We start from the raw sequence: 15,403 nt of genomic DNA on the forward strand, positions 1-15,403 counted from the left end.
AGCACCATCAGTGCACATGCAGTGTCATGAATATATAAACAGCATACGCACTTCTCTAACAGCACACCACTCATTATACACACAGCACCATCAGTGCACATGCAGTGTCATGAATATATAAACAGCATACACACTGCTCTCACAGCACACCACTCATTATACACACAGCACCATCAGTGCACATGCAGTGTCATCAATATATATATAAACAGCATACGCACTGCTCTAACAGCACACCACTCATTATACACACAGCACCATCAGTGCACATGCAGTGTCATCAATATATATAAACAGCATACGCACTGCTCTCACCGCACACCACTCATTATACACACAGCACCATCAGTGCACCTGCAGTGTCATGAATATATAAACAGCATACGCACTGCTCTCACCACACACCACTCATTATACACACAGCACCATCAGTGCACATGCAGTATCATCAATATATATAAACAGCATACGCACTGCTCTAACAGCACACCACTCATTATACATACAGCACCATCTCTGCACATACAGGACCATCGGTGCACATAACAGCACCTTTATAGTAAAAACCCTTGAAAATCCAATGGCATGATAAAATATTTAATTATGTGTAGTAAAACATTTTGTAATTCTTAGACCCTGAGAGGCTTACAGCACTTAGAGGATCGTTCACAAGGCTGACGGCCTCACTTCTGTTGATGTGGGGAAGGGGCTTTGTGCTGATGCTGATGGCTGAAGGGTGAGATTGATAGCTAGGACTTGGTGATCTACGCTAAGGCTAGTTCTGTTTATAATGCAAAACTTTAAAATTACCTTGTAGCAGAATTAGCACCAACATACTGTAAGCACAGGAAATGTTAATAGGCCTTTAAAAGACATTGAGGCAGAATTATCAAAGGTCTTGCGGACCTGATCCGACAGTGCGGATCAGGTCCGCAAGACCTCGCTGAATGCAGAGAGCAATACGCTCTCTGTATTCAGCATTGTACCAGCAGCTCAGAAGAGCTGCTGGTGCAACGCCACCCCCTGCAGACTCACGGCCAATTGGCCGCCAGCAGGGAGGTGTCAATCAACCTGATCGTACTCGATCGGGTTGAATTGTGGCGATTCCTGTTCGCCTCCTCAGAGCAGGCGGACAGGGTTATGGAGCAGCGGTCTCTGTTTCGGAGCTTGATAAATGGGCCTCATTATGTTGTGATTGGTTATTCCTACCATTCATAGTTTTGACCTGTTCTTCATTTTATGACCCCAGCTTGTTTTTTTTAATTTGTTTTCTGGCCTTACGCTGTTCTGTGCTGCAAATTGTATATCCTGTTTCTGACCTTTGGAACTGCTTTTTGTGTTCTCTACTTGTTTTAACACCTGACTAATGGACTAATGCTGGTTATCCTGATTATCCTGGTTCCAGACCTTGACTTGCTTCTCAGCTATTCTTCTGCATACTCCTTGGACTTTGATGCATGGTTTTGGTTCTACTTTCCTGGTAGCGATTAGGGCATGTTCCTGCCTACCTCCTGCAGCAAATCCCAGGCAGTTGTCTGCTCTTCTTTATGGGAAATCTGGATGTGTGTTTAGTCCCATGTATTTATTTATCTGTTTTAAACTACAGTATCATCATCATATTACAGATATGAAATTTGTTTATTTAATAATATTTTTCTTTATATATTAAGAATATGCCATTTTCATCAAAACTCTAAATACAGTGAAATGAAATCTGATCATGTGAAAATTGTACCACAACCAGATATCTTTAGAGAAAAAGAAAAGAAAAAAATATCAGAAAAATGTCTTCATAACCCCTGTAGCCATCAAAGACATCTGTAAAGGAAGGCATCTGGTTGAGCTACACCAATTTCATTTTTAATGTATTTGCAACTCTGATGTGGCAAGTGAATTACAATTCATCTTACAAGTACAAAATTGTAGCTATCTCTGTTGTATGTCAGCATTCCAGAGGTCTTGTGTCCGGCTTTGTACTCGGCCACATGGAGTCAAGATGAATCATATTTTTTGTTACCCTTTCAAATGAGAAAATTTCTCTTGATAGTCAGAAGCTGAATACGTACATTTTCCCTTTCTATTGTGCTCAATCGCTATATTTTCTGGCGTTTCTGCTTTCATCCTGTTTTCCCAGCTGATGAATGTGTAGCAGAAATATTAAAGATCACCCAGGAAAGCTAATTGAAGTGGTAAAGCTGCATTTCATAAATAGCCAGTGTTCCTGATGTTCATTTTTATACACAGATTAGACACTGCACGTTGAAGTCATAGATGAGGAGCTTCAAGATACATAAGGGATTTAATGTCTGCCAAAATTACCTTGCATAGAATCAGCTATTTTATCCAATATTCATTTCTATTTTTCCATCTGCTAATATATTTTCTCTCCATAATGACATTCAAGACAAAACTATTTTCAGTCTATTTTTGTCACTTCTGATTGGCCTTTGTTTTGTCATGTTTATTAATAACACATATATGAGTATCTGTTCTCTTTCTGTGTCAAGTCTACTCATCAATATACTGCTGCTGAGACGTTACTGAAGGTTTTTACAGCATTTCATGTAATAGCGGAATCTGATTGCTGTTGATTAAAAACACTTTCATAACCTAGACTTAGAACTTTTTAAACATAACTTTGGAATCTTTCTACTCATCCATGGAAAATAAGATAGTCACTATCCTTTTTAATGAGTAAATTGAAGAACTGATTCAACTGTTATACTGCACAAACACAATATATTATTTTGATGTCTAGCTTTTCTTAAAATGATTATGTTATTTAGCATAAACACACAATCTATAGTGGTCTAAATACCTGAAATTACCAGGAAATGTTTTGTGAAGGGGAATTATTATTCTCTGCTGTATACTTTTCTATACTTTATATAATTACTGGTGTATATACAACAACAATGTTGCTGTTGGGAACAGTACAAATATAGGGCTAGATAACAAGTTGAATGACAGGTGCGTTATCCTTACCGTGAATTTGCTTAAAGAATAGCGCCCAATCTTGTATTACAAGTTGATGGTAAAAAAGATTTACTCCAGTATCTTAACAAGGCTGACATTTTTTCATTGCATCCTATTCTTTAAATGGATATCTCAGGAGACCAAATATGTTAAACCCAAAGTAAGTTAGGAATACTTTAGATTCCTATGTTCTTCACAATATATATATATTGTTTTGAGCAGCGAAGGCACTCACTGGGATTTAAACTTCTTTATTGCTAATATAACGTCTATAGGAGAAGGCTGTTCGGCAGCGTCTGGTGGTCATGGTAACCAGAATTGACTCTTCAGAGATCTCGTGGAGGCGGGAACTTCCAGGAAGCAGTCTTCAGCACTGAGGAGACGGGGGGATATGGAGCATATAAATGGTGAGTTATTGTATTTTTGTTTGAAAGTATCTGAGGACGGGGCAACCCCAAAACATTATATTTTGCAATAAATAAGTTTAAATCCCAGTGTGTGCCTTCACTGCCCAAAACTGTATTATTATTTTTGAAGTGCACCCTTGGAGAGCGCTTTACCCTTTTCTATTTGAGTCATATATATATATATATATATATATATATATATATATAAAATTACTATTAATTATAATAATTATTGTATTGTAAAATATATCTATATATCTGTACGTATATATATACTATATATATATATATATATATATATATATATATATATATATATATATAAAATGAAAAATATTTTTTTTCTAGATGAAGAACATAGGAATTTCAAGTATATCTATTCAAAACACATTACAACATATTCAAATTAAATAGAAATAATGTTGCATATTTCAAGGTATTTCACTGGGAAGTGCTCAAAAGTGTTTATATTAGTGTATACATGTGTAATTTTATATTTATATCTATATATGTATGTGCACATACATATAAACACATATAAACACACATATATGTATATATATATATATATATATATATATATATATATATATATATATATATATATATATTTATTTAAAAATAAAAATAATGTGAAGAACTTAGGAAATTCAAGTATTTATTTTCAAAACACATTAAAACCTATTCAAATTAAATAAAAATTATGTTACATATTTTAAAGTATTTCACTGGGAAGTTCTCAAAAGTGTTTATATGTTATATGTGTGTACATGTGTATTTTTGTGTTTATATGTGTATATATGTATGTATATATGCACATACATATTTTCACATATAAACACCTAAATATACATGTATAGAAATGTATATACATAGAGGCACGTATACACACACACACACACACACACATATATATATATATATATATATATAGTATATATATATATATATAAACACACACACATATATATATATATATATATATATATATATATATATATATATATATATATGTATTAGAGCCCTCTGCAGTCAAACACTTTGCCATATAACATATTCCTTACTCTTATAAAACATTTTTATTAATATGATATTTTTATTAAACATTCTATATGAGTGTAATACTTTATTTTAATATGTTTTTAATGTGGTTTGTGATTTGTTTTTTAACCCTTACACTTTACTTCAGATCTCAACTAACACTAAATATTCTAGCGCAGTCCTGGCTTTCACTCAAACACAAACTGTAACTTAGAACTTGTAATACCAGCGTTATTTAGTATGGTTGAGATATCCATTGGAAGTATTGTTTGCGCTAGAGTGATGATGGTCGCTAACCCTTCTCTGGTGAATAGGATTTACCATGGACTTGTAATATCAAGTTGCATGCTAATGATAGCATGGTTCAGCGATACTGCTTATTGTGTCCCATGCTAATATTAGCGTGCCACTTGTAATCTGGCTCATATACGAGAGCCTGGTTTACAATAGGTTGATGGAGTCACACAATATTTTGTATCAATCTCCATTAATGAGTGACATATTTTATAGGTGGGGACTCCTCCCCTTTTTTTGTTCAGTACATGAACATGATGCAGTTTCAGAGCTTCAGATTATTAATATTATCATTTATTCATAAAACACCAACATTATAAATAGCTCTATGACATTAGGGACATTATGTAATGTAAGAAGAAGCAGCAGTCACTTAATCCTTCTTCTTACCCTCTCCACCACCTCTAAGGTTGTGGACATAAAAACCCAGAAATATGTTTGTTCTGGATGCTAGCAGTGGAGCAAGAGCAGGGGGTGGTATTGCATGTGCAAGTGCTTGTGCAATGGTATATTTCCATTGCCTTTTCTCTGAGAAGCCGTGCAAGCAGGTTACTAAGACAGAAACCTGATCCTACTTACCATTAATACATGGGACCCTAGGTGTATAAATAGAAATTACAATTGACAAAGGCAAGGTAGAGGGTCCAGCAACTGATTTAGTGTTTGCTGTAAACAACATTTCATTTACATGAGGTGAACTATAAAAGGGATGGATTTTGTAGGCTTATACTCTAAAGCAGGGATGGCCCTCTGCACTAGTTTTGGTGTCTCTGGTGAAAAAATAAAACTAAGAATATGTCCAGGTTTTGTGGCCCTGAGAAAAAAAACAAAATTAAAAATGTGTATTTTGGGTAATTCTGGTGGCTACATTTAATAACTCATCTGAATGGGAAAATAGCAGATATAGGATACCTTGCAACCTTACATAAATCTGGCCCTGTGCCACTATAATTATTTGAGCATATCTATTATTTGTGTGTAGCCATCAATTTATATGCGGCCCTTAAATGTTCTAAAATATTGATCTGTAGGCCTTAAAGCTTCTAAAATACTGGTCTCTGCCCCCCATATGTAAGGCAGTAAACAGGTATGTTTTTATGGAATGCTTAAAGGGACACTAAACCCAAATTATTTCTTTCATGTTTCAGATAGAGCATGCAATTTTAAACAACTTTCTAATTTACTCCTATTATCATTTTTTCTCCGTCCTCTTGCTATCTTTATTTAAAAAGCAGGAATGTGATGCATAGGAGCTGGCCCATTTTTGGTTGAGAACCTGGGTTTTGATTGCTTATTGGTGGGTAAATGTAAGCCACCAATAAGCAAGCACTATCCTAAAATGGGCTGGCTGCTAAGATTTACATTCCTGCTTTTAAAGATAGCAAGAGAACGAAAAAAATTTGATTAGAATTTCATGCTCTATCTGAATCATGAAAGAAAAAATTTGGGTTCAGTGTCCCTTTAAATCTTTGAAAGCTAGAGGCAAGTCTTACAGAATGAGACAAGAAAATCCATAGAATAAATACAGTCCTTGAAAAATATTGCAGACTGCAATAGGAGTAACTCCTATTACAAACGCCGATGGGAAGAACACATGAGTAGAAGCAGCACACAAACTCAAAGCCGCCCTCCTCCTCCTGGTCCAGCATCTTCAGCCACGTCAACCACTGCTGTCCTCCTTGCCCCCTCTCAACCATCCTCCACTCAGTCTCTCTTACGTAGCAGTCCCTGGTCATCTGCCGACAGTCAGGTGTCTGTCAAGGACATGTTTGAGCGTAAGAAGCCAATTTCCCAAAGTCACCCCCTTGCCCAGCGTCTGACAGCTGGCTTGTCTGAACTCTTAAATTTCTTTTCACAAAAGGCAATCCCAAACCTGTACTCGATTGTGCGAAAGGAAGTAATGGCATGTCTTACACACAGCGTTGGGGCAAGGGTCCATATGACCACTGATAGCTGGTCTGCAAAGCATGGTCAGGGCAGGTATATCACCTACACTGCGCATTGGGTAAACCTGCTGACGTCTGCTAAACATGGAATGCGTGGCTCTGCCGAGGAGTTGGTGACACCGCCACGACTTGCAGGCAGGCCTGCTGCTACCTCCTCTACTCCTCCTACTCCATCCTCTTCCATAGCCTCTTCCTCGGCTCAGTCCTCTTCTGCTGCTGCGTCTTGCTCCAGATCAATGGCACCCCCCAGCTCCCCAGGTACTATTCAACATCTTGGATACGGTAGTGTCACGCCGTCTTGGGGTTGACTTGCCTGAAAGCCGAGAGTCACACCGCACCAGCACTCCTGTCCGCCCTGAACGCACAGGTGGATCAGTGGCTGACTCCGCACCAACTGGAGACTGGCAAGGTTGTTTCTAAAAATGGAAGTAATTTGGTGGCGGCATTGAAATTGGGCAAGTTAACACATGTGCCGTGCATGGCACATGTGTGTAATCTGATTGTACAACGCTTTGTGCATAAGTAACCAGGCTTATAGGAAGTCCTGAAGCAGGCCAGGAAGGTGTGTGGCCATTTCAGGCATTCCTACACGGCCATGGCGCACTTGTCCGATATCCAGTGTCGAAACAACCTGCCAGTTAGGTGCTTGATTTGCGACAGCCCGACACATTGGAATTCAACACTTCTAATGTTCGACCACCTGCTCCAATAAGAAAAAGCTGTTAATGAGTATTTGTATGACCGGGGTGCTAGGACAGCCTCTGCGGAGCTGGGGATTTTTTTGCCAAATTACTGGACGCTCATGCGCAATGCCTGTAGGCTCATGCATCCTTTTGAGGAGGTGACAAACCTTGTCAGTCGCACCGAAGGCACTATCAGTGACATCATACCATTTGTTTTCTTCCTGGAGTGTGCCCTGCGAAGAGTGCTGGATCAGGCCATAGATGAGCGTGAAGAGGAAGAGTTGTGGTGTCAATCACCACCAGAAACAGCCTTATCAGCATCGCTTCCTGGACCTGCGGCAATGCAGGAAGAGGATTGTGAGGAAGAGGAGTCAGAGGAGGAATGTGGCTTTGAGGAGGAGGAGGAGGAATACCAAGCACAACAGGCATCCCAGGGTGCTCGTTGTTGTCACCTATCTGGTACCCGTGGGGTTGTACGTGGCTGGGGGGAAGAAGATATCTTCAGTGACATCAGTGAGGACGAGGAACGGGACATGATTAGCTCGGCATCCAACATTGTGCAAATAGGGTCTTTCATGCTGTCGTGCCTGTTGAGGGACCCTCGTATAAAAAAGCTGAAGGAGAACGACCTGTACTGGTTGTCCACACTACTAGACCCCCGGTATAAGCATAAAGTGACTGAAATTTTACCAAATTCCCACAAGTCGGAAATGATGGAGCAGTTCCAAAATAAATTAAAAACTATGCTTTACACAGCGTATAAGGGTGATTTCACAGCACAACGGGAATCTAACAGGGAAAGAGATGAAAGTAATCCTCCTCCTCCTCCCACGACCACGGCAGCAAGGACAGGACGCTTTCCTGACGTGTTGTTGATGGAGGACATGCGGACCTTTTTAACTCCTATGCATCGCCAGAGCCTTTCGGGATCCAGCCTCAGAGAAAGACTCAACCGGCAGGTAGCAGACTACCTAGCATTAACTGCGGATCTCAAAACTCTGAGGAGCGATGGACCCCTTGACTACTGGGTGTGCAGGCTTGACGTGTGGCCTGAGCTATCCCAATTTGCAATCGAACTTCTGGCCTGCCCCGCTTCAAGTGTCCTGTCAGAAAGGACCTTCAGTGCAGCAGGAGGTTTTGTCACTGAGAAGAGAAGTCGCCAAGGTCAAAAAAGTCTTGATTATCTCACCTTTATTAAAATGAATGAGGGATGGATCCCGAAGGGACTGACATTGGGCGATACATTTGAGTAAAAAATTAGCTGCCTTGGGCTACAAATGGTACACACGCTGCCGTATTTTTTCTTCGAATGCCGGATGACTTGCGTGACTTATCCGCCAACAATTAGTGTTCAAGCCACAAGGTTTTAGGGCACTTTCTAACTGTTTTACAAACATAAATTTTTCTGGCAGCTGCTAAAGCAGCGGCTGCAACAAAACGTAATTTTTCAGGCATTTGGACATGCCTAATTTTTCTGGCCTCTGGTGCTGCACTGTGGCTACAAAACCCAAACCAAAAAAAGGCACATAACAGTGATGAAACTGTTAAGAATAGTACTCATTAACACACCACTCATATCTGGTGGTACAGTAGATTGCACACGCAGTGCCCCAAATTTGAAGTAGGAGGACCGACAAAGCATCTTTTTCCATCTCATGGTTCCGAAAAATTATCTATGGGTTCCTAAAAACAATGCCATACCTGTACTCGATTGTGCAAAAGGATGTCATATGTGGTGTTTCATGCTGTTGTGCCTATTGAGGGTCGTGGACCATCGTATAAAAAGGCTGAAGGAGAACGACCTGTACTGGGTGTCCAAGCATGTTTTTTGTTCAATTTCCTGGTTCTTAAAAATTATCTCCGGGTTCCTAAAATCAATGCCATATCTGTAATCTATTGTGCAAAAGGATGGCATATGTGGTGTTTCATGCTGTTGTGCCTGTTGAGGGTTCTGGACCATCGTATAAAAAGGCTGAAGGAGAACGACCTGTACTGGGTGTCCAAGCACGTTTTTTGTTCAATTTCCCGGTTCCTAAAAATTATCTCTGGGTTCCTAAAATCGATGCCATACCTGTAATCTATTGTGCAAAAGGATGGCATATGTGGTGTTTCATGCTGTTGTGCCTGTTGAGGGTCGTGGACCATCGTATAAAAAGGCTGAAGGAGAACGACCTGTACTGGGTGTCCAAGCACGTTTTTTGTTCAATTTCCCGGTTCCTAAAAATTATCTCTGGGTTCCTAAAATCGATGCCATACCTGTAATCTATTGTGCAAAAGGATGGCATATGTGGTGTTTCATGCTGTTGTGCCTGCTGAGGGTCGTGGACCATCCTATAAAAAGGCTGAAGGAGAACGACCTGTACTGGGTGTCCAAGCACTTTTTTTCTTCAATTTCCCAGTTCCTAAAAATTATCTCTGGGTTCCTAAAACCGATGCCATGCCTGTACTCTATTGTGCAAAAGGATGGCATATGTGGTGTTTCATGCTGTTGTGCCTGTTGAGGGTCGTGGACAATCTTATAAAAAGGCTGAAGAAGAACGACCTGTACTGGGTGTCCAAGCACGTTTTTTGTTCAATTTCCCGGTTCCTAAAAATTATCTCCGGGTTCCTAAAATTGATGCCATACCTGTACTCTATTGTGCAAAAGGATGGCATATGTGGTGTTTCATGCTGTTGTGCCTGTTGAGGGTTGTGGACCATCATATAAAAAGACTGAAGGAGAACGACCTGTACTGGGTGTCCAAGCATGTTTTTTGTTCAATTTCCCGGTTCCTAAAAATTATCTCCGGGTTCCTAAAATCAATGCCATATCTGTAATCTATTGTGCAAAAGGATGGCATATGTGGTGTTTCATGCTGTTGTGCCTGTTGAGGGTCGTGGACCATCGTATAAAAAGGCTGAAGGAGAACGACCTATACTGGGAGTCCAAGCACGTTTTTTGTTCAAATTCCCGGTTCCTAAAAATTACCTCCGGGTTCCTAAAATCGATGCCATACCTGTAATCTATTGTGCAAAAGGATGGCATATGTGGTGTTTCATGCTGTTGTGCCTGTTGAGGGTCATGGAAAAGGATGGCATATGTGGTGTTTCATGCTGTTGTGCCTGTTGAGGGTCGTGGACCATCGTATAAAAAGGCTGAAGGAGAACGACCTGTACTGGGTGTCCAAGCATGTTTTTTGTTCAATTTCCCGGTTCCTAAAAATTATCTCCAGGTTCCTAAAATCAATGCCATATCTGTAATCTATTGTGCAAAAGGATGGCATATGTGGTGTTTCATGCTGTTGTGCCTGTTGAGGGTCGTGGACCATCGTATCAAAAGGCTGAAGGAGAACGACCTGTACTGGGTGTCCAAGCACGTTTTTTGTTAAATTTCCCGGTTCCTAAAAATTATTTTGTCAGGGTAATCAGACAGGCCATATAGACCTCCCCAGATAGGTGGAGTAACAGGTATTAAAGTGCTAAGAATAGTACTACTTAACACAACCTAGTTACCATGGGTACCAGACCGCATGTCTTGTTGTTATATTTTGTCAGGGTAATCATGCAGGCCATATAGACCTCCCCTGATAGGGGGAGTAACAGGTATTAAAATGCTAAGAATAGTACTACTTAACACAACCTAGTTACCATAGGTCCCAGACCACATGTTTTGTTGTTATACTTTGTCAGGGTAATCATGCAGGCCATATAGACCTCCCCCCGATAGGGGGAGTAAAAGGGATTAAAGTGCTAAGAACAGTACTACTTAACACAACCTAGTTACCATGGGTCCCAGACCGCATGTTTTGTTGTTATACTTTGTCAGGGTAATCATGCAGGCCATATAGACCTCCCCCGATAGTGGGAGTAACAGGTATTAAAGTGCTAAGAATAGTACTACTTAACACAACCTAGTTACCATGGATCCCAGACCACATGTTTTGTTGTTATACTTTGTCAGGGTAATCATGCAGGCCATATAGACCTCCCCGATAGGGGGAGTAAAAGGGATTAAAGTGCTAAGAATAGTACTACTAAACACAACCTAATTATGATGGGTCCCAGACTGCATGTCTTATTGTTATATTTTGTCAGGGTAATCAGGCAGGTCATATAGACCTCCCCCGATAGGGGGAGTAAAAGGGATTAAAGTGCTAAGAATAGTATTACTTAACACAACCTAGTTACCATGGGTCCCTGACCGCATGTCTTGTTGTTATATTTTGTCAGGGTAATCGGGCAGGCCATATAGACCTCCCCAGATAGGGGGAGTAACAGGTATTAAAGTGCTAAGAATAGTACTACTTAACACAACCTAGTTACCATGGGTACCAGACCGCATGTCTTGTTGTTATATTTTGTCAGGGTAATCATGCAGGCCATATAGACCTTCCCCGATAGGGGGAGTAAAAGGGATTAAAATGCTAAGGATAGTACTACTAAACTCAACCTAATTATGATGGGTCACAGACCGCATGTTTTATTATTATACTTTGTCAGGGTAATCATGCTGGCCATATAGACCTCCCTCGATATGGGGAGTAACAGGTATCAAAGTGCTAAGAACAGTACTACTTAACACAACCTAGTTACCATGGGTCCCAGACCGCATGCCTTGTTGTGATACTTTGTCAGGGTAATCATGCAGGCCATATAGACCTCCCCAGATAGGGGGAGTAACAGGTATTAAAGTGCTAAGAACAGTGCTACTTAACACAACCTAGTTATCATGGGTCCCAGACCACATGTTTTGTTGTTATACTTTGTCAGGGTAATCATGCAGGCCATATAGTCCTCCCCCGACAGGGGGAGTAAAAGGGATTAAAGTGCTAAGAACAGTACTACTTAACACAACCTAGTTACCATGGGTCCCAGACCGCATGTTTTGTTGTTATACTTTGTCAGGGTAATCATGCAGGCCATATAGACCTCCCCCAATAGGGGGAGTAACAGGTATTAAAGTGCTAAGAATAGTACTACTTAACACAACCAAGTTACCATGGATCCCAGACCACATGTTTTGTTGTTATACTTTGTCAGGGTAATCATGCAGGCCATATGGACCTCCCCGATAGGGGGAGTAAAAGGGATTAAAGTGCTAAGAATAGTACTACTAAACACAACCTAATTACCATGGCTCCCAGACCGCATGTCTTGTTGTTATACTTTCTCAGGGTAATCATGCAGGCCATATAGACCTACACAGATAGGGGGAGTAACATGGATTAAAGTGCTAAGAATAGTACTAATATAAACACAACCTAGTTACCATGGGTCCCAACCGCATGTCTTGTTGTTATAATTTGTCATGGTAATCATGCAGGCCATATAGACCTCCCCTGATAGGGGGAGTTAAAGGGATTAAAGTGCTTAGAATAGTACTACTTAACACAACCTAGTTACCATGGGTCCCAGACCGCATGTTTTATTATTATACTTTGTCAGGGTAATTATATATCTATCAAATCGATCTATTTATCTTCTATCGATTCTATCTAACTATCAATCTATGTATATCTATCTATCAAATCTATCTATCTTGTGGCCGGACTGATTTGAGACAGCCACTTATGTTTCGGCCAAATTTGAAGTAGGAGGACAGACCAATCATCTTATTCCATCTCCCTGTTCCAAAAATGCAGGCCATATAGACCTCCCCCGATAGGGGGAGTAATAGGTAGTAAACTGCTAAGAATAATATTACTTAACACACCACGGGTCCCAGACCGCATGTCTTATTGTTATACTCTGTCAGGGAAATCATATATATATCGAATCTATCTATTTATCTATCAAATCTATCTATCAATCGTATCTATCAAATATAAATTGCATCTATTGATCTATGTAATTTGTATCTATCAAATGTATATTGCATCTTTTGATCTATGTAATTTGTATCTATCCAATGTATATTGCATCGATTGATCTATATAATTTGCATCTATCATCAAATGTGTATTGCATCTATTGATCTATGTAATGTATGTATCTAACGATCAAATCTATCTAACTCGTGGTTGTGCAAATGCACTGTTTTAAAGTTGTTTGCGGTGCGTTACACGGGGAGTTTGGTCTGTCACTGTGAAGCGGGCATAACCCTTACACTACTTGATCGATACAACATCATACCTGATGTTTTAAAGCACGTTATTTAAAAAATTTTTAGGAATTTTAGGTGATTAAGGCCCTTTATGGGTTAAAACCAGACTCTGCATCAACTATGTAATTTTCCGTGGGAGTTTTGCCATGGATCCCCCTCCGGCATGCCACAGTCCAGGTGTTAGTCCCCTTGAAACAACTTTTCCATCAGTATTGTGGCCAGAAAGAGTCCTTGTGGGTTTTAAAGTTCGCCTGCCTATTGAAGTCAATGGCTTTTCGCGCGGTTCGCCGGTTCGTGAACAGTCGCGGAAGTTCGAGTCTGCCGTTCACGAACCGAAATTTTAAGGTTCACGACATCACTACTGGTAACATGTGTTCTTGTCTTTTTTTATCTCGTTGTTCTAAAAAATTATACTATTGATTGTTAGCGGAAGATGATAGATTACCCCAATATTTGGGCTGCCTACAATGATAATATTAATTTCTTGGTCTTGCTCCCTGTTGGTTCTGATTCTGGTAGGACTGATCATCATTATTAATATGATCCACTGCTTTGTATCTATTACTAGTGGGAATGTGTGCATTCTGATGTTGACAGTATCTCCTATTCTTATTACCTCGAGTTCCACTTGCTGAATCATATCTCGGGCTATGGGGCATATGTATCAAGCTCCGAATGGAGCTTGATGCCCAGTGTTTCTGGTGAGCATACAGGCTCACCAGAAACAGCAGTTATGAAGCAGCAGTCACAAGGACGCTCTGAGCAGGCGGACAGACATCGCCGGAAATCAACCCGATCGAGTACAATCGGGTTGATTGACACCCCCTGCTGGCGGCCCTGCTGGCGGCCGCGAGTCTGCAGGGGGCGGCGTTGCACCAGCAGCTCTTGTGAGCTTCTGGTGCAATGCTGAATACTGCAAGCATATTGCTCGCCATATTCAGCGAGGTCTGGCGGCCCTGATCCGCACTGTCGGATAAGGTCCGCCATACCTTGATAACTAGAGGCCTATGGGTTGTCTGAGGGTTAGCCTGTTCATTGTGAAAAGTCACTTTGTTTTCATGTATGTTCCTGTAAATCCTAGGTGTGAACTGACATTTGTTATTAGATCTATGTCTATTGTTGTAATGGGAATTCTTATTTATGTACGGTTGGTTAATTTTTGTTTTTTATTATTATTTTTATTATAATAGTTTTTGTTCTCTCCGTCATTCTCCTTAATGTTAGTACTATTAGGATTTTAATCTTGTTTGCATGTGTACCCTTGATTATTTTTATAATCATCAAGATCCTTACATAGTTTTTGATGTTTGGCTTGTTCTAATTCATTATTTAACTTGATATTATGTGCTTGTATATTATCATTGAGTTTTTTCCATTTCTCTTCGCCTTTAAACCTTTGGATTTTAGGCCGAATGATTTCTATTGATAGGTTCAGTTTCTTAGGTTTATATTCCCTGTATCTAATCAGAATTTTTATGAGAATCATAGAGCCATCTCCCAACACAAACTAGAACTACCCTAACACCTAACTCCCCTTACTAACCCCCCTCTAAACTAACCACCTTAAGTTACAAAAAAAAGTCACAATAACATAAATAAAACTACAGTATCCAAAATGAAAAAATAACTTTATACCTTGCACTAATCTACATGTCCCATAAAAAAAACCCACCGAAACAAAAAAAATCCCTAGACCTATTGTAGGTCATTGCACTAACCCATTCATGTGCACTAACCTGACCGCTTTAAGATCTAGATTGAGAAATGCATTGCGCAAAACGCATACTTTAAATTCATATGTTCTTCACATAGAAAATAATGTACTCTTTAATATTAAATAAATACATAAAAAACTAACACAAAAATAAATTATAACAGACCTTAAAAGGGCCTTTGTGTAGGGCATTGCCATAAAGTGATCAGCTATTTTGCAAAACAAAATCAATTACAAAAAAACCCCTCTACAATACAAGT

This window comes from Bombina bombina, chromosome 5 (assembly GCF_027579735.1).
Source record: "Bombina bombina isolate aBomBom1 chromosome 5, aBomBom1.pri, whole genome shotgun sequence".
NCBI lineage: Eukaryota > Metazoa > Chordata > Amphibia > Anura > Bombinatoridae > Bombina > Bombina bombina.